This window comes from Leucopleurus acutus (genome assembly GCF_964270905.1).
Source record: "Leucopleurus acutus genome assembly, chromosome: 2".
Taxonomy (NCBI): Eukaryota; Metazoa; Chordata; class Mammalia; order Artiodactyla; family Delphinidae; genus Leucopleurus; species Leucopleurus acutus.
In genome coordinates this window covers 179,777,480-179,798,030 of record NC_139143.1, presented here as the reverse complement: position 1 = coordinate 179,798,030, position 20,551 = coordinate 179,777,480, and the positions used below count along the sequence as shown (strand labels likewise).

The 20,551-nt window shown below is 52.3% G+C and overlaps 1 protein-coding gene across 1 annotated transcript in view; it reads left to right on the top strand.

The window, feature by feature from the left end:
* The window catches only part of IGSF21 (immunoglobin superfamily member 21), a gene marked incomplete at both ends in the record, with an annotated part of 243,625 nt that overhangs the window by 163,616 nt on the left and 59,458 nt on the right, over positions 1-20,551 (top strand). The gene's annotated exons all lie outside the window — the stretch shown is intronic.

The window sequence follows — 20,551 nt, the reverse complement described above, 5'->3', positions numbered from 1 at the left end:
CCCTTTATGTCGGCCTCTCCAGACGGCTCCTCCAACAGTCCCGCAAAGTGGGTTTTCCAAACCCCTTTCCAGGTGAGGACACTGAGGTCCAGAGAGGGTGAGCAATATGCCGAAAGTCACACAGCCAGAAGTGCCAGAGGTGGGATGCAAACCAGCTCTACCCGGTTCAGAAGCCTGTGGAATACGTCCTATTGTTCCCCACGGGCTCTAAACCTGGGAAGGAAAACAGACCCTAAACAACCGGACCCTAGGTTCAAAGCAGCAACGGGATGGGGAGGGAAGAGCCCTTGGGGATGGGGATACTTCATACTTCTACCCCTACCCCTTTCCTAGGAGACTTTAAGGTAGCGGATCCCCTTCTAGGCCCTGCTGTGTTCTAGGCGTGTGGGCACCCACGGCCTCACTCCCCTCCCACCCACTGCCTAAAAGGCCCCAATCCTATTTTATTGTTCTGACCCTTTACACTTGATGGGTGCTGTTCCCTTTGGCCACCTGGTAAACTCCTCATCAGCCTTCAGAACCCAATCGAGCAGGTCCTCCTGTGGGACACCTTCTTTAGACAGCCCGTCACCCCAGCAGAACTGACCTCCCCCAAAGCCAATGGCTGCGGCTCCTCCAGAACACATGCACACACACACACACACACATGCACACACACACACACGCACACACACACACACATGCACGCGCACACACACACACACACATGCGTGCATGCTTTTTCACACGACACAGCCAAATGCTTTGCCTGGTGGCCAGGCAGAAAGTGGCAGTCTGCTCCGAAGCTAGAGGACAACCTGGCTACACCAGGCACGCAGGGAGATGCTGCAGGAGACAAGCTGGCTCGCGCTGTGCTTCGTGGGTGCCTGCCGCGTCCCCGCTTATGCCTTACCCCTGATCCGCCAGGAGGATAAGGCCCCACTCTCCACACACAGGTTGGTCCTTCTCTCTGTGAGCATGAGCACCAGGACAGAATGGGTGCTCCCCCTTCACCTTGCACCCTCAGCTCTCAACACGAGGCCTGACACACAGTAGGTACACAATAAAATTTGCAAATTGAGTGGATGACCCTGGGCACCCTTCTTGGCCCTTTGGGTGTCAGTTTCCCTGTGGATAAAAGTAGAAAATGGGACAAGAAGATTGCAAAGGGTAAATCCAGTCCTGCATGGGGAATCTGGCCGGTGGTCCTTCCATGCCCACTTTGGTAAGAACGGAAGGTGGGTGTCTCCCCTGGAGGACCTTTCTGGGTGCTCCTCTCTCTGGGCTTTGTGTTAGGAGCTCAGACCCAGAGTTTGTTGGGGGAATCTGGTGAGAATGTGGATGTGAAGGGGCTCCAAAGAGGTGTACAAATGGCCACACAGATACCTTCATCCATCTATTTATGATTTCTCCTACACCCGCTTCCCAAAATGATTTGGGGTGCCTTAAAGCACACCTAAGACCCACCAGTTACCATCAAAATGAACAAAAGGTAAAAACTCATTTTGGAGAAGAAAATAGCTATCCTGGGAGCCACAGCTGAGTTTGCACAAGTGGACATTTAGATCACCTCCAGCTTCCCAGAAACCCGTCTCCGCCTGCCACACCTCTGCCTGGTTACCAAGGTCTCTGGGAAGCAACAGCTCCCCACATACCATCATTTTCAGTCCCCCACCTGCGGCTGCAGGTATGGTCTCCAGGGTGTTTCCTTGGCTCTGACCCCCACCATCTCATGTAACCAGAGCACAGCCCTGGTACGCAAAGACCTGATTCAAAGCCCAGCTCAGCTACTTCCTGCTGAGTTACCTTGGACCATAAGGACCTTGACCTCTCTCTGCCTTGGTGTCCTCACCTGTAAAGCAGGCTCAATATGATTGGCTTAAACAATCGTTGTGGGGTTTGATGAGACTTACGTCTAATGGCTTGAGTTCAATCCTGGCTCCTCCACCCCCTTGCTTTAGCGTAATCTTGGGTTGGTAACTCTGTGCCTGAGTTTCCCAGTCTCTAAAAGGGAATGACAACAGGACGAAGCTCACTGCAACCTCGTGAGTTGAGTTAATAATTTGCGTAAAGTGCAGCCGTAGTTGCTGAGTGGTGCATTCTCTTATTGCCTAGAAAAGCCCTCCTTTCCTCATCATAAAAAAAAAGCCCTCACCTTTCCCCAAATCTCACAAAACCCTCCCTGTGCACTCTTTCTCTTGATCCTCACTAACAACACCGGGAATGCAGGCAGGTATTATTATTATTAATTTCTGTAGTCCTGATTTGACAGATGGGGTCAAAGTTCAGCAAGGTCAAGGGACTTGCCCAAGGGTCCCCTGCTATAACAACATCAACTTGGTTGGACCTCAACCCACCTCATCCCACCCCTCCACCACACTGCCTTTCTCATTTTACAGCTGAGGAAACCGAGGCTCAGAGAGGGAAAGAGACTAGTCCAAGGTCACACAGCAGCTCACTTGCGGCCAGTGCTCTCTTCTTCCCCAGCCTTCTCCTGGAACCTTGGTTACAATGGGGGGCGGGTCTCCCAGGCAGAGAGCAGCAGGGCAGGGGGGCCTCAAGGAAGCCACAGAAGAAGGGAAGGAAGGAGCAGGCCCTCTTGGAGAGTCTGATCCTGTCGCGGAGAGTTGCAGCCGCAGGAGCAGCTGTGCTGGCTGGCTGAGGCTGCTTCTGAGGCCGCAGGGCTTCGTTAGGGCTGGTGAGGGGTGCGGGACTCCACATTTACATATAAATGAAGATGTTTACAAATTAATGCATCTCATCTAGAGAGAGTCCCAGCTCCGCAGCTGTCTGGGCCGCTTCCTCTTCAGCTGGGGAAAGTGGGAAGAGAATGAGACTGAGAAGATTACCAAGAGTTGGCAGAGAGCAATTTTCTGGGCAGCCAGGGGAGCCTTAGGGAATCCCAGAGCTTTTCCTCCCACTGGTGGGGTTCCCGGAGGGATGGGAGTCAGGTGGGGTGACAGGGCTTCTGTCCCCAGGTTGGGGGGTACAGGTGTAGGGCCCCAGTTCATGACCTCTTGGGCAGGTCACTGCCCCTCTGCACACCCCAAAGATTCCATCGATCAAATGCCTTTCTAGTTCTGAGCCTCAGAGCCCAGAGCTCCCAGTTTGGAATTGACAATAATTTATTCCTTCAAAGGATATTTAACTGAGCACCTACTAGGAGCCTGGTATGATGCAGGTGCCGGGGATCCAGTGGGGAACAAGAAAGATGGGGCTTTACACTCTCGTGGGGGAGACAGAGAGGAAACGAGGGAAGCAAGACGTCAATAAATTTTTCATGACACATTCCACAAAGATGTGGGTCCGATGGTGATCACGTAATGAGGGGCGAGCAGCTTGCAGTGCCAGGACGACTAAGGTGCTGGGGTGGCAAGCAGAGCCTCCCAGGAAGGTGGCCCTGGGCTGAGACCTGTGGGCTGGGAAGGAGCCATCCATGGCGGGGACAAGGCAGGTGTGGCAGACGTCGGAGCCCAAGTGCCAGGGAGTTGATGTCTGGGAGCAGCCTCGGCCAATGACTGATGGGAGGTGTTAGATGAAACCCCAGTCCCCTCGTCCCTCCAGTGGGGCAACTCAGATGTGTCTTCTCCACTGTCCACGAGTTCCCCAGCGGGACTGAATAACCTCCAGGATGTACCTGTGTTGATTTCCCTCCCGCTCAATCCCCGCTCCCTTTCCAGCTGCCTGGGATACCCTCCTAAATAAGCCAGCGGCTCCCAATAGATTCCTTGTCTCAGGTTCTGTTTCTCAGGGGCCCCTAAGTGGGGACATAGGATATTAGTAACAGTCCCACCTGCGGGCATCCTGCACATCTGCCATCCTCTACCCCTGCCCTCTCAGGCCCTGCCTCAGGCCCCGTTCACCCGTTCCATCAGGCCAGGCATAAGTGGACCAGATGCATGGACCCCCCTCACTGAGGGGAAGATTGTGTGGGCAAAACTCATTAATCCCTGCAGAATGTGGCCATCCCCAAATGGCAGCTGTGACCTCCTTGGAGGTCAGGGTGAATGACAGCAAGCCTTCACCAGCCCCTGCTCCCCCCACCACACCTTGTGCCTTCTGTTTCCCGAAGTCCTCTGCAGTCCATGCCCCATCGCATCAGCCCAGGGTGTCCCTAGGAACACCAAGCAGGCTTCACTGGCCCTCATTTGGTGGTGAGGGAAATCTAGACTCAAGGGTTCAAGAGTGCACCCCTTCCACGCCTTGCCCACCTCTCTTTGCCGAGGCCCTGCTTATCCTTTCAGGTTCAGCTTAAATGTTGCTTCCTCCAGGAAGCCCACCCTGACTGCCCAGACTGGGCCAGGCACCCCAGTGCCCTTCCCCTCCCATACTCACTGCCCCGACACCGGGTATTCAAAGTGCCTCCTGCACCTGACCAGAAGCCCCACGAGGATGGGGATTGGGGGTGATGTCTTCACTGCCATCTCTCCAGCCGCCCAGCCCAGCACCCCCTGCCCAGTGTGGACAATTTGTAGATAATTGTGGAGTGGATGAGTTAGTGGTAGAAGGCGTGGTGGATGTCTTTCACTGACGCTCTCACGGCTGCGGGATAAACTTTGGAAGAAGGAATTCAGGCCTCCTCACCTTCCCCCAACCCGGGCATCATTTATTTATCACAAAGGAATGGAGCAATTGCTGTATGTCAGGGACAGTGCTGGTGAAAAAATGGTGAACGAGACATAATCAGACCTGCTCTGGTGAGTCTTACGATGCAGGGGGTGAGAAGAGACAGACTATAAAAAAAAATGTGTTTGAAAGAATACGGAAAAATATCTTCAGTAGGTGATGAAGGAAATAAGGGAATGTGATGGAGATGATGAGAGTCGTGGAGTATGTGTGGCGGCGGTGGGGGGAAGGGGAGCGTGCTAGGAGGTTTCTCATAGGAGACATCCGAGCAGGGATCTATAGGATAAAAGAAGCCTGACAGACCAGGCTGGAGGTAGGGAGGGCATTCCAGGTAGAAGGCACAGCAAGTGCAAAGATCCTGAGGTGAGAAGCAGCTTGGCGTGATCTAGGAGCTGCCAGAGGGCCAGCGTGGCCAGAGTTCGGGGAGCAAGGAAACAAGTTGGCTTTTATTCTCAACATCCTGGAAGCCACTGAAGGTTGGGGTCTGACGTGATGTGTCTTGTAAAGCTCACCCCGGTTGCCAAGCGCAGCATGGGTTGGAGGGGTCAGGAAAGGAAGACAAAGCTTTCCTCAGAGGGGTCTGGGGAGGGAGAGAGAGGTCTCTTCATAGGTCTCAGGACTTAGATTCCAAACCTGAGTGAAGCTGGGAGAGGGAGCTGGCCCACCGCTTTGGGCTGGCAGGGGCCAGGAGGCAAAGGTGAGAGCTGATTGCCACGCGCTGTGAACATGTGACCAGGCTCCATTTCCCCCCACCCCCCTGCCCCCAAACCTGCAGGAGGCTGAGAACAGCTGGGAGGGTGGGGGGATGGGGCAGAGCCTGGGGGCTTCGTGGAGAATGTGAGTGCACAGTTACACCTTCCTAATTCATATTTATCAGAGGAGGGAGATGTGGGAGAAATCAAGTCAATGAAAGAAGAGCCTGGAGGATTGAGGACACGGAAAGACATGCCACTCCCTTTATTACTTTGAGATGCACCCGTTTGTGTAGTCTCTTGATAGCTCATATCGAGTGTTTGCTGCATTCAAGGCACAGAGCTGGGGGGCGGGGGGCACAGTGCCCAGAGGTGGGCAAGACGCAGCCCCTGCCTCCATGGAGCTTAAAGCCTTCTCCCTCTTCCCCACCCCACCAGCCCATAAGCTCCTCCGAGGCTCTGCTCTATCGTTTTCATCTCAGTGACCTCAGAACCTACTTGGCATTTAGAGAGGAGCTATAAATATTTGTGGGATGAAAGGAAAGAGGAGATAAAACATGGAGATAAATAGCTAACAGTTCAGGTAATCAAGTGATGGCTACCATGGGGAAGATTCAGATGTAATGCAATGATGAATCAGAGATGGAGAGCCCGGGCAAATCGTGGAGAAGGTGGCATTTGAAGTGGCCCTAGAAGCATAAGTAGGTTTTAGACAAAGAGGAGCCTGGGAGTGGATACTGCAGGTAGCGGACACGGTGTGTGCAAAGGCACGGAGGCAGGTAGGGAAGTGCTGAAGTAGTAGCAAGGCTGCTCCAGGTAGGCAGACGGAGGTTTCAAAGTCACAGCTCTCTGGAATCTGTTCCAAAGGAAAAATGGGGTTGGTTTTAAAATAGACATATTCACTGTTGGGTCCAAAGATCAGAGAGGGGTTTGTTTCCCTTTGAAATGTTCCGTGTCCCTTCTGCAGTGTCAGCTGTTAGCGGGCAGGGCAAACTCCTTCTCCACCGTTGGTACACAAAAAAGTGCCCTGTGACCCTTGTTGATTTGCAAGTGTGAATTCCACAGCTCACCCTTTTGCACGGTATAGTGGACCATACATCTTTTGTCTCCAGAACGTACATAACCCATGCTGCTTGCACAGGACATGGTCCTTCATTTATTCATTTATTTGAGCACCCAGCAAACACACATTGGACACCTACTACGTGCCCAGCTGGTGCTGGGTGCTGGGAGAGTGGATGAGCTCAGACCCTGCTCACAGGGAACTATCAAGGTTACACCCAGTACTTGACCTACTGTAAACCCACTCCTCTCTCTCCCACCCAAGAAGCGAATGAGCCAGTGATGTTGTAAGGATACCCGTGAGCCCTTTCAGCACTTTGCTCATAACAGCTGCCTCTCAGTAGCATCAGAATTGAACACCCCAGGTCTCCAACCCCAAGTGGCAGCTGGGTCCCCAAATCAAAACCAGGGATTATTTTAGGAGTCGGGGCTGCAGTCTGCCTCCCAGGAAGTTTTCAGCTGAGCGCTGCCCTCACAGCCCACCGCGCCCTAAAGGAGAGGCTGCCAGTTATACCACCTGAGCACGAGCTACCCTCCGTGGTGTCTACACCACAAGCCGATCAGTGCACCACCTGCATTAGGATCACCTTGGGAGTTGCTTAAAAATATCAGTTCCTGGGCCCCACCAAGACGGAATTTGATTCAAGCATCCTGGAGCAAGGCCTGGGGAAGCAGTCTTTTAAAAAAGTCTTCCAGGTAAAGATGTTGGCAGCGAGATTTGGAAAACTCTGCTGCACACCGCACCTCCCATCGGCTCCGATATGCAGATGGGGGCAAAGAATTCAGCGGGAAGCTGCAAGGCACAGATAATTCTCGTTGCTGCCGGTAGCCGGTGGGCGACAGACGATATCCTAAGGCACCCTGGGGCCAGACTCGTTTGGGTTAAAGATGACCAAACAGCTGGACCAGCCAGTGACCTGCAGTCCAGGGCGACCTCACAGGCACCAGCGATTTCAGGAGCCTGGGCCGTCCCCACAGCAAACACCACGAGCTATCAGCAGGTGGAGTAATAACAGTCTGCTGGGCCCGGTGCTAAGCTTCTCGGGAAGTGGGGCCTTGACTGGGGGACAGGGGGCTCAGGAGCAAGACGTTCTTTCCACAGCCCCCTGGGATTTTCCCCAAAGGTGGAGTGTACCCACACTTTCTGAGCCAGAAGTTTCGCTGGACCCCATCCCCAGCCTCCCACCCCCAGAACATCCATTAGGGAAGAGTTCCTGGACCCACCCTCTGTGTCGGGCCTGCAGGAAGTGCTCTGCGGAGATGCCTGCTCTCAGCTGTCCCTCTTGGGTCTTGTCTCTTAGAACTGGACCCTCCCTTCTTCATCTCTAGGTCCTCAGTGCCTGACACAGGGCCTGGGATGGAAGCCCAGGCCCTCAGTAAATGTTTCTTGAATCAATAGGCTGACAGCCTATCCAGATATGGAATTGTCATTTCAAACAGTCAGCAAAGCTTTTTTCCATCCATCATCAGTTTAACCTGAGCAACCATCTCGTGGAGTGCAGATCTCAGACTCATTGAATCCTGTTATATAGATGATGACATGAAAGCACAGAGAGGTACAGTCACTTGTCCAAGGTCACACAGCTTGCACGTGGGGCAGCTTGGGTTCATACCCAAGCCGTGGCGTTCAAACAGCCACTGGAGTCATATGGGGTCTCTGGGCCATCGGGGGCAGGCTCTTCCAACAAGCAGGCATGAGTGACCACCCCGTGCCAGGACCCCTGCCAGGCGCTGGAGACTCAAGTGACGTAGTGAGGGTATGTGACCTTGTGTCTTCATCCCGACATGCCCCCGCATGAGCGCATGTGCACCCGCACACACACACACAGTGGATCTGTGGGCCCCCATGCTTGATGCCTCCAGGTAGGAAGCTGCCAGAGTTAGTCACCACCTTAAAAATAGACACTGCCTGGCAGTTCCAGCCCCCTGGACTCCCTGGCCAAGGAGACCAAGTGATGTCCAATTCTGGCCCTAGAAATGCGACTCCCAGGTCTCCTTGTCTGCCTCCGCTGGTGGCATCAATTCCATTTACCTGCTGAGAAATCCATTGAGGCGAACATGCTTCCACTGCTCTGCCTAAGTCCTCACTGAGCACGATGGCGTCCCCTGTCCCCCCACTTTCCACCTGCCCCTGCTGCCCTCTCCTCTCCCTTCCTCAACCCCCTGGTGTTAACATCTTAGTTTCCGCTTCTCTCCTCCAGCAGTCGCCTGTCCTTCTTTACCGTTTTGAAGCCCAGCAGTGGGTCCGGGCCCCGTCCTCCCCGACCCTGTTGCCTCCGCACAGAATCAATGCTACCGACGGTGCTCCAGGAGAGCCCTGTGCATTGCATTCAGCTCTTCTCATGCCAGGTCGCAATTTTTCACTCACACAAATCTGCCCCCACCCAGGCCATAAGCAGCCCAGGTGGGCCAGTACCGGCGGCACAGGCTGGAACTCAGTACCCTCCCGAAGGACCGCCAGGTCCTGGTGCGTCCTGTCTCCCTTCACTTCCCACTGGCAAATGTGGACCTTCTTCTACTTTTGCTCCTTGAATTTCAGTTTTTCCTGTGGTTTCCCTTCCTCAGTGTGATCTTCACCTTTCCTTCATTTCCCGCTCCCCGTGCAGGGGCTTTGCCCTCCTGTTCTGTGCACACAGACATACACGTGCGCGCACACACACAGGCACGATGCTTTTCATTCTCCTCTCCCTGCACATTCTTGCATCTCTTGGCTCGGAGTCCCTCTATGGCCCCAGAATCTCCCCAGCAGCACAGACCCTGGGTCCCGAGGCTCCAAGTGGGTCCCCATTCCGCACTGGGGGTGGGATCCTGGGTACTTCTCTGTGGTTGGGTCTTGGGTTAGTGGAGACCTTAGACACGGTGACTGAGACGCGTGTACTCCGCTGAGTCCACAGCTGGCACAGAGCAGCACACTGCACCCACCCACCCCCATTCTGCATTTGTCCCCAGGCCCGCTAGGAGTCTACTGGGACTCCCAGAACGCACCCTTCTCACCAGTTTCTTCCCAGGGGAGGGAAGTGCTTGCAAAGCTGTCTGCCGCCCTCTGGTGATACCCTGGGGTATTGCAACTAGGGAGCCCTCTGCCTGTGCCCCCTCGATCACCAAGGATGTCTTGTCCCTCAAGAGTAGGGACCTTCCTCTCTTCATCTCTAGGACCTCAGTGTCCAGCACAAGGTCTCAGTAGAGATCTCTTAGACTGATGAGCTGACAGATTATCCAAATGTAGAATTATTATTTCAAATTGTCAGCAAAACTTTCCCATCCATCATTTGCTTAAACCCTATGGAGTGTAGATTTCAGACCCTATTTATGGGGACCAAGCTCAGCACAGAGAGAGGAAGTGACCTTCACAAGAGCTGGGAGAGCTTCCCCATCACACAGAACTTGCCTCCTCTGGGGGCCTCCCCCGTGAATGCGGCTGAGCCCCTATGCCAGTGGGGTGGGGTGGGGAGGGAGCTCTGGTGGTTTGCCTTTTACCAGGGGCCTTTCGGAGACAGTGTCTTCACCCAGAATCAACCCCGAGGAACTGCAAGCCCAGTGTCAGGCGGCACCCTCGGTAGGGGGGGGTGGAATGAAGTTCTGATGACAGGTCCCCTGCACCACGGTCAGGACTTGCCCTAATTATTCACTCGTTGTTTAAAAAGTGTTTCTTAACTGAAGACCTTGGGGGACAAGGGTGAGCAAGGGAGACAAGAACCCTGTGCCCACGGAGCTGATATTCCTGGGGTTATGCTGGCAACACAGGGAGAGGACGGGGGCTCTCTGAGGCCTGGATGGCAAGATGAAGCAGCCACGTAAAGTCCGGGGAATGAGCATCCCGGCAGAGGAGGAAGCAAGGGCCTGGGATGGGAGCCAGCTCCACGTGACAAGAAAGAGTAGAAACAAGCCCAGAGAGGCTGGGGAATCGACAGGCCCCGCGAGGATTGTGGGAGATGAGGGGAGGAGTCAGCAGAGGCCAGATCTCAGGGTGCAGGCCTCTTGAACGATTCCATACCCAGGAATCGCTTATTACAATACAGATTCTCATCCCGTGGGTCTGGGGGAGGGCCCCAGGGCCTATGTCTCCAGTCATCCCCCAGGTGAGGCCAATGTCATCATCCATGGTCCACATCAGAAACGTCCGGGAGCTTTACACACTCCTGATGCCCAGGCCAAGCCCCGCTGGTTAAGTTAGAACTTTGTGGGCAAGGGTGTGGGGACTCGGACGTCAGTTTTTCAAAGTCACCAAGGTGATTCCAATACGCAGGCAAGTTTGAGAACCACTGTTGGAGATCATTCTGGGTCTTTAGAGAGAGTTTGAATTGTACTCTAGGGGTGATGTGGAGCCATCGAGGTCGATCTAGTTTCTATGTGTGTGTTGTTAAAAGACCCACCTTAGCTATTGGAGAGGTTGTGAAAGTGAAGGCAGAGGGACCAGGGAGGAGAGGCGGCTAGGGTGGAGGGAGGTGGAGGGAAGTGATGGGAGAAGAATTTGGAAGCAGAGCGGGCGGGACTCACTGATGGACTGGATCTTTGCTTCCGCCACGAGAGTGATGCTCTAGCCAGAGCCCTGAGACCTGAGAACTAACGACAATGCCAGCGCCAGTGTTTATCAAGCTCTTATGCCCTGCGGGAAGTGCTTTACACACATAAATCCTTGACTCATAAATCCTTGCACTGTCGGGGTTATTACGACCCCCATTGGTAGGTGAAAAGATGAAGCTCAGAGAGGTTAAGTGACTTGCCCAAGGTCACACAGCCGGCAGGTGGCCGAGCCAGGATTCAAACCCACCAGCTACGGGAGAGGTCAGAGGCAGAATACAGGCTCACAGCCACTGCTATGTAAGTGCTCCAGCAGGTTCAGGGTACCAGGATATAGGACCCCCATCACTCTTGGCTATGATGTGGGTAGATATGCAACTATGGTTTGCCTCTATCAGATGCTATCTGTGGTGACACTGGGCAGGACTTTGAGCCTCAGCTTATTCATTGGTAGGAGAAGAATGATGATTCCACCCCCAACCCCGAGCTGTGGTGAGCGTTGCAGGAATTCTTACCATCAAAATGCCTAACACCTAGCCCGTGGTGGTATTAAGTAAAAGACGGCTGAATCACAGGTGCGTGTCTATAATATGCTTCATACGTATATATACTTCTGTATGAGACAAATTTTATACCATAATGCAAAATAATAATAATAATGGAGGGGAAATGTTGTTGGCTCATAGGAGGCCCTCTCCGTTTGCCCCAGCAAGGACCCCTGTTCCCTAGGGTCTCAGGAGCCTCTCCCATCACCCTTCCTTGACTGTCGCTCCTGGAGGGAGGGACCACCCACCAACACCCACCTGGGCCCGGCAGAGCTCAGCACAGAGGAAGGGTGGAAAGAATGAATGACGGATCGGGCTTTTCCTTCTGCTTTTCAGGGACTCTTCCCCGGCCCCTCCTCCCAGGTGACCCTCCTGAGTACAGCTCCTACCCGCAGTCTGGCCTGGAGATTTTTGGGGCGTGAGTGGGGAAAGGAATCACTGAACACGGTGTTCTCTTGTTCATTCAGTGAACATTTCTGAGCGCCTCTGATGAGCCAGACGCCAAGTTAAGCAGAGCAGGGTGACACGAGGGCAGAACAAAACCCTCCCCATCCCCCAAAGGAAGGGCTATTTGCTGAACACTGACGTGGTTTAAACATTTTGCATGGGTTGTGTCATTCAATCCCCACAACATCCCATGAAGTAGGCCAAGCCCCACGTCCCATTTTACAGATGCAGAAACTGAGGCCCAGACAGATGCATAAAGAGACAGTTGCAATACAGTGTGTGGCACTGTGGGATGGACTGTAGGGTCCAGGGCGTGAGGGTGAGGACCTTCCATGCCCAGGTGCCCATGTGCCAAGGTTGTAGCATGGGCTTATGTGGGCATCCTGGGCCGGGGGGCTGAGGAGGTGGTAACTTGCTTTGTGGGCTCTTCCCTGAGGGGTCAGAGGCCCAGAACCCAGAGTCGCCATCTCCGCGCTTGTCCTGTTGCCTCCTTCACCAACCAGACAAGCCTGACCACTCGGTGCCCCGCCTACAACCCCCGATTCCCCACTTCCCACCTCCCCCAGGGGCCCTCCTCTGGAGGTTCAGACAAGAGGCAGGAGCTCCCCCTTTTCTGGCTTGATGTGAGTGTGATGGGAAGGCCGGGGGATGGCCCAGATGACCCTGTGAGGTCTATGGGCCCAGCAGAGCTTGCATCCATGCCCAGAACCCATGCAGCCTGCAGGGCAGATCTGGGATTTGAAGCAGGCCTCAAGCTGGATCAGAGCAGCTGGGAATGGCCAGAGCTCAGGCCCAGGTGCTCATGAACGCTGCCTGGAGCCGTCTTGGCAGGATCCTACTCGGTGCCTGGTGCCTGGACCCACAGTCACGTTGCCACGCTGGAGAAGCTGTGGCTGACTGGGATCTGGGCTCTGCCACCCCTGGCTTCTCCCCACCAGCGTCATTGAGAAAGAACAGGAAGTGCCCACAAAGGGTCTCTCTGTGGGTCTGATGCCCTCAAAGGGCTCCCAAGCAGAAATGTGACCTTTTATGCTTTCATCTTTGTAGCCACCAATGATTAAAAACACCAACTCTTTATAATAGCAAACATTTGTCTGGGGCTTCCTATGTGCCAGGTAAAAACTCACAGCTATGGGGCAGATAACCACTATTGGTCCCATTTTACAGATGGGAAAACTGAGGGGCCAAGTGGTTAAATGCCTTGCCCCAGGTTAAGCGTGTGGCAAGGGGTAGAGCCAAGTCTTGAACCCGGGCAGTCTGCAGCGAGGGTACCTGTTCTCCACGAGACCACACCACCAATCACCATGGGCCTGGAAGTTCGTTCACTTGTTTGGTTGTTGCAGGAGTCTGGGGTGTATGGAGGAAAGGACCAGCCTCTGGGGTCAAGAGGACTGGAGTGGGGAGCCCAGATGTGCCCCTTGAGAGCTGTGGGACCTTGGGCAGATCACTCAGCATCTCTGAGCCTGTGCGCCACACTTCCTGTGGTGCTGGGGTATACCCCGGGTGGCCGTTCCCGCCACTGCCTCTAGCTGGCTGCTGAAGGACTGCCTCCTTTTTACCTCTGCAATGTACCAGTGCAGGAGACAGGCCATGAGGGCTTGGAGGTGCTGAAGTCTGATGGGAAAAATCCCAGGGTGCCCTAGGAATGATGGAGTGGATGGGAACAGAGCAGGGCCCAGCGGAGGGAGCTAAGGAGAAGCTGGCACAGGAGGAGAGAGAACCTGGGCTGCGTCTCTGCACCATTAGCTCTCCCCGCAATGTTTCCCCCCTGCTTGCCGAGGCTATGATGCCAACCCTTGAGATCTAGGGTGGGGAGGGGCACGTGGAGGCCCTGCCAGCTGCTCCAGCTGCTGATGGACCAAGGGGCCCCCTGGACTTGTCATAAAATCTCTTTAGATGCCACTAAGTGCCCCCCTCCTGCTCATGGCTATATGCACCTCCTCCGCTGCTCAACAATCATCCACCCTCAGCCTCTTGGAGACCAACAGAAGCAACTCCAGATGCCTCTGTGAGACTTCTGAGGCTCTCCAGTGGGGGCTCCCCATCTACATATTTCCCTTTTATTTACATCAGGGTATAACATACACACAGGAAAGTGCTTCATCTAAACGGCCCAGCTTAGGGAATCATTACACAGGCATACGCCCCGCTGCCCACCCACCGCCCAGATCAGGATATAAAGCATTTCCAGCATCCCACGAGGTTTCCATCCACCAAGAGGGAAACATGATTCTGACTTTTGAATCCACTTAAACTAGTCTTTCCTACCTTTGCTCTGCACACAAATAGGATCACACCTTCCGCATCAGGCTTCTTTCACTCAGCGAGTCACTGCTGCGTAGTACTCCACTGCCTGGCTCGATTACAGTTTATTTACTCATTCTCCCATGGAGGGACATTGCAGAGAGTTTCTTCCAGTTTTTCACAATGACAGGTGAAGTTGCTTTGAACCTGAGCATTCCTTTCTTTTGGATGTATTCCTGGGAGAGGCAGTGCCAGAGCCTCAGAAAGGCAAATGCTCGGCTGGAGTGGAGGCCGCCCATGTGGGTTTGCTTGGGCCGCTGTAACAAAATACCACAAACTGAGTGGCTTAAAAGAACAGAAATGTATTCTCACACAATTCTAGAGGCTAGACATCTGAAATTAAGGTGTCACCTGAACCTTTGTTATCAATAATAAAGCTACAACTTAAAGAACGCTTAAGACAGAAGGTGACATGATAGAGTCACCCTGGAGCTAGGGTCCTGGTGTCTGAATCCCAGCTCTGTCACTTACTGACTGTGGGACCCTAGGCAAGTCACTACCTCTCTGTGCCTCAGCTTCCCCATCTCTAAAATGGGGATGATGATAACAGTACCCACCTTGTAGGGTGTTTGTGAGGTTGAAATGAGTTAGTAAAGCCCTTAGAACTGGCACGATGAACATGAGATACAAGGGTAGTGGAGATTATGTGCTAAGCACCTCACGTGGATGTTGGCCTTTGCCACGTTCATCCAACAATATTTACCAAACACCTGTGACAAGCCAGGCACAGTGCTGGGCTCTGGGGAGACAGTGGTGAGCAATCTGGCCAGGCCCTGTTCCATAGGGCTCTGGATTACCATATGGGTAGGAATATTTATTGCTCCCATTTTACAGGTGAGAAAACTGAGTCCTGGACCAGCTAAGGTCTTGAGGCCACATAACCAGAAAGCAGAGGAGCTGGTGTTTAAAACCAGATGGTCTGCACTCTGGACCACTGTCTTTTATTGCCTTTCTAATTCACAGCCCCAGGACCCAGAGGCCTGGAACTCTGCCCTGAATCTTTCTAGAAAACTTGGAAACAATTTCAAAACAGGGGTCTCGTCCTTTATCAAGACCACCTCTGGAAGACATGACTGTTTGGCTCTGATCAAATTAGGCCCATGTTGTGGTATAGCTTTCTATATTCACCATAAAGCTAATAAGCTAATAAATTAGACAGAATGAAACTATCATTGGGCAAGACTGCACACTAAAGCATTGCTGTAATTACCCTCACGGCCGGGGCCAATTTCTCAAATTTCTCCTTGGCCAAGTTTCCTCAGCTCACCGTGTCCCTAATAAGGCATAACTCACTCTGTAAACATTAAATTGACTTATTTATTTCAAATTGCAGTGGAACTGAAAACCACCTTGATAAACCTATTCTCATGCATCTGCATTCTCATGAACATGGCCCAACATTATTTTTTCACAAAGGAAATATCTAGTCTGTTTCAGCCCTCTCCATCCTCCAGCCCAGCCTGGTTGATCCTCCCTTATCACGATTCCAGCTTAAGAGATTTGACTCATTCCCCGGAGGCTAGCGGAGGTCATCTTCTAGGTAGAAAGGTGATTCGTGCCTAATGAATAATAATAATAGTGCAAACATTTATGGAGTGTGTGTGATGTGGGTACCATGTGCTGGGCCCTCTGTTATGATCTCCATACACTTGAATTTCTTTAATTGTCAGATAAGTCTGCGAGGGCCGTCCTTCATGAACCTCTCTTTGCAGATGAGGAAACAGGGGATCAGAGAAGGGAAGTGACTTGCTTGAGGCCACAGAGAGGATGACTTGGAGCAGAGCTGGGACCCAGGCAGGGTGGTCTGAGGCCAAACCTTGGTTCTCAGCACTGTCCTCTCCCACGTCTCAGCAAACTGGCACCAATGCTGAGGATACACCAGACCTGGGAGGGCAACTAGGAATTCTGGCTGCGATAAGACACATTTCTTTCTTTTTTTTTTTTTTTAACTTGTGATGCCTTTTTATTTTTTTTAACTTTAAAAAATTTTTAGACAAGTTTTGAAGGTTACTTTCCATTTATTACAAACGTTGGCTGTATATTATTACAAAATATTGGCTCTATTCCTCATGTTGTACAATACATCCTTGAGCGTATCTTACACCCAATAGATTGTACCTCCCACTCCCCATCCCTATATTGCCCCTCCCCATTCCTCTCCACTGGTAACCACTAGTTTGTTCTCTACATCTGTGAGTCTGCTTTTTTTGTTGTTATATTCACACGTTTGTTGTATTTTTTAGATTTCACATATAATCAATTTCATACAGTATTTGTCTTTCTCTGTCTGCCTCATTTCACTTAGCATAATGCCCTCCAAGTCCATCTGTGTTGCTGCAAATGGCAAAATTTTGTTCTTTTTAATGGCTGAGTAGTATTCCATTGTGTGTGTGTGTGTAGACCACACCTTCTTTATCCATTCATCAGCTGATGGACACTTAGTAGCTTCTGTATCTCAGCAACTGTGAATAGTGCTGCTATGAACATTAGGGTGATGTATCTTTCTGAATTAGTGTTTTTGTTTTTTTCAGATATGTACCCAGTAGTGCATTTGATGGGTCATACGGTAGTTCTATTTTTAGTTTTTGGAGGAACCTCCATACTGTTTTCCACAGTGGCTGCACCAATTTACATTCCCACCAACAGAAAACACACTTCTTGAGCTGTGGGAGGTACTCACAGCCTGGGGGGGGCGGGTGGGGATTGGTGACAGGGAAGATCTGGACAAACAGACAATGGTTACTGGGGACCCCAGGAGTGCACAGGTATCCACCTGGCCTCCTTGATGGAGGTGCAGGAGGGTAAGGGGCTTGAGCAGTTTATCAGAGACCATGATGGGTCGGGGAGTGGGAGATGGCCAAACAAAGACACAGGGGGAAGACATTCTGGGCGGAGGGCACAAGCAGGACCAAAGGCCAGGGGTGCACCCAGAGACCTGTGGCTGGAGTGAGGGTGGGGAGTGCAGGAGTGCTGTGTGGGAGGAATCTTAGCATCAGCTAGTGTGTGCCCTGGTCCATCCACCATCTCCCAGGCTGTTTCCACTCGGCCCCAAGGAAATGACACCACTGTCAGCTGGGAGCTGTCTGTAAGCCGGCACAAGCTGGCCCATCTGGAGCTACTGGATCCAAGAAAAGAGGGGAACTCTGGCTCCGGGCAGGAAGTGTAGCTGCACTCAATCCAGGGTTTCATGACGTTGTCCTCCCCAGAGATGAACTGGGATTGGCCCAGCTCCTGGGCACGTTATGCCAACTCCCTGAGGCCAGCTCCTCGCGTGTGAAACGGGAGTGGTGACGGGGCTTTTATCCTCAGCCTGAGCTCTCTCCAGACCTGCACGTCCAGCCCCTTATCCGACTTTGCTCTTCGGATGTCTCTCAGGCAACTTAAACTCAAACTGGACTCGCGTGGTCCCCTCTCAGCTGCTTCGTGAAGGACCCCCCCATTGCCAGCTGCTAGAAACTTGGGAATTATCCAGGTGCCTCTGTCTCCCTCACTTTCCACGTGCAATCAGCCACTGTGTCCCATCCCTAATACCTCCTGAATCAATTCCAAGATAGCTCATTTCCCTCTATTTCCCCAGCTAGACCAAGCCAGTGGCATTTCTCATCTGACAGCATTGCAGTAGCTTCCAAGGTAGTCTGTCCACCCCCGCTCTTGACCTTCCTCTTCCCATTCTCTACCTCGGCAGAGTGGAAAATGCAGACTAATCGTGTCATGCCTCCATCCTCCCCCTCTACTCTCTTCAGTGACTGCCACTGTTCTTGAGAAAAAAGCCAAACCCTTTAACATGACCCAGGAGGTCATGGCCCGACCTTAACCTTCATCACCTTCCACATCTTGTATTACTGCCCCTCGCTCCCTGGATCTTCCCTCACTTCTTTAGTGACCATCAATCCTCTGCCCTCCCAGGTCTTTTGCACATCTGGTTCCCTTTACTTGGAACCTCTCCACCTGCCCTCCCCCGCCATCTCACCTGCCAAGTCCTGTTCCTTCTTCTGGCCTCTGTGTTCATGTCCCTTCTTCAGAAAACCTTTCCTGATGTTTCAGTGCAGCTTAGTCAGGTCCTCCCATTGTCAATTCTAGGAGTGCCCTGGATGTCTCGTGAAATTCATCACACTGTTAATTAAACATGTATTTAGCTGGTTAGTTCCAATCCTGTCTGGAGTACTAGAAAGTAATCTCCATGAGGGCAGGGATCACACCTGTCTTGTTCACTGTTGTCTCTCTACTAATTACTCCATGTGCCATTGAGTGGAACATGGTAGACACCCAATGTAGAATTGTTGGATGCATGGACAAATGGATGGAGGAATGGTTGGGTGGATGAGTGAATGGTTAGTTGGATGGATGGATAGACAGAAGGATGGATGATAAACAGAAGGGTAGATGGATAGATGATGGTTGGATAGACAAATGCAAATGGATGGGTGCACCGGAGGTTTAAGGAGATCCCGTGTAGAAGCCCCCAGCATAGTGCCAGGCACAGAAAAGTTATTCAGTGTTTGCTAGGTTGGAGCCACGCTCCAGTGTGGGGATTCCCGCTTGCCTCTCAGGCTCACTCTCTGGAAGACAGAGTCCCTGATGGGAAACCAAGACCCACAGCCAGTCGGAGACCGAAGTATGACAGTGGGCAATGGGTGTCCTCATCCTGTGCCAGCCACCGGGGCTGGGCTCTGCCAGGCCATGATGCAGAGCAAGGGGGTAGGATGCCCGGGAGACCTTGGGCCCTGCCGGAGCAGAGCCGTCATCTGTCCTCTCCCTCCCAGCAGGGGCATGGTCCTGCCGGAGCCATAGAGTGTGAGTTCCAAAGCTGAACATTGAGGAATGGGGTCTCTCCTGCTGCTGCTGGGGATGGCATCCCAGTGCCTCCCAGAAACCACAGCTGCCTTCCTACCCCTTGCTCAGAGACCGAGAGGGTCCTTCTCCTGCTCAGAGCTCTGCACAGAGTCTCCTTTTTGTCAGTTGTCCTCTCTGACCTTGAACAGTGGCATGAGCGATTCTCTCACTATCTTGTGTGCGAGCCCTGCCCCTCCATTCCATAGTGGGTCTCTGTTACTACCCCTAATTTTAATGTGGGGAAATAGAAGCACAGAGTGATAGAGTCACTTGCTCAGGGTCACACAGCTAGTCAGTGGAGGAGTCAGGATTCAAAGCCAGGCTAGAGTCCACGCTCTTAGCGTTGCCATCTTTGGCATCTGAAGTATTCAGGCAGAGGCACCTGTGATGGGTCTGGAGGATGCGTGGGGAAAGGTAACCTGTTACATGGAAGAACTTCCTCAGAGCCAGGGGGCGGGCGTGTTGACCATAGATGGCTCTTCCCAAACCAGGACTGTGGGTCACACCACACCCAGTTGTTGGCATTTCCTTGGGTGAGTGTAACTATTACATGACATTGCTGTGGACATGAGGGAGAGCCCTTGCCCCTCCCTCCCAAACACAGGTAGGGGGACAGTTGCTTCTTTCTTCATCCCCACTTTCCCAGCACCACCACCAAGAGCTCATCTCCTCCTTACACTGGCGATTAGCAGAAGGAACAGATGGTGGAGGCTTTGGTTGAAAGAGGTGTGTCCATGAACATCCACCAGGCTGTCCGGCCGCTGCTCACTTTTGCGAGCCTTGCTTCTGCTGTTAAGGGGTGTGAGTGTGTGTGTGTGTGTGTGTGTGTGTGTGCGTGTGCATATGTGTGTGTGTGTTTCGTTAAACAGCACTGTTTCTGTTTCAGCCTTGTTGAGAATCCAGGATGCTTATTTCAGAAGCTTAAACCCAGGGGAGCTTGAAGTGGGGACACACCCTGCAGGTGGCTGCCACTCCAACTCTTCCAGGGCAGGATCAACTCTGAGCATCTGATGGTCCCAGTTCTGTCCCTCCCTGGCTCCTTCAGTTTCCCCTGTAAGTCTTTCCTCTCATGGGGCCTCACTCACAAACCAGGACTCAAGGACAAAGCCAGCAATAAACAAGTTCTGTTTGACTGACCCTGAGGGGTTTTTAATTAAAAAAAAAAAAAAGCTTAAAATTAAATAAATGACAGACTTTTGAAATTTCACATACAAATCTTTATTTTTGGCTTCTCTTCAAAAAACGATGATGTGGCCTTTTTACCAGTTATTTCCAAATTATAGCAATTGACTGCCATAAGTAGTAGCTGGATTTAAACCAGGGAATGACCTCTCTCTTCCCCACAGTCCACACCACTCTCTGGTGTCTGAAGCTGTATCCATTAGAATTAGTTTTGTGGCTACAAGCCACAAAAACGCAAAATAAATGTGTCTTAAATTAGTTAAAAATTTAGTCTTCTTTCTCCTAAGAGTCCCATGTAACACCTCCAGAGCATGTAGGGTGTTCCAGGGTGTCAGAGACCCAAGCTCCTTCACTTTTGAT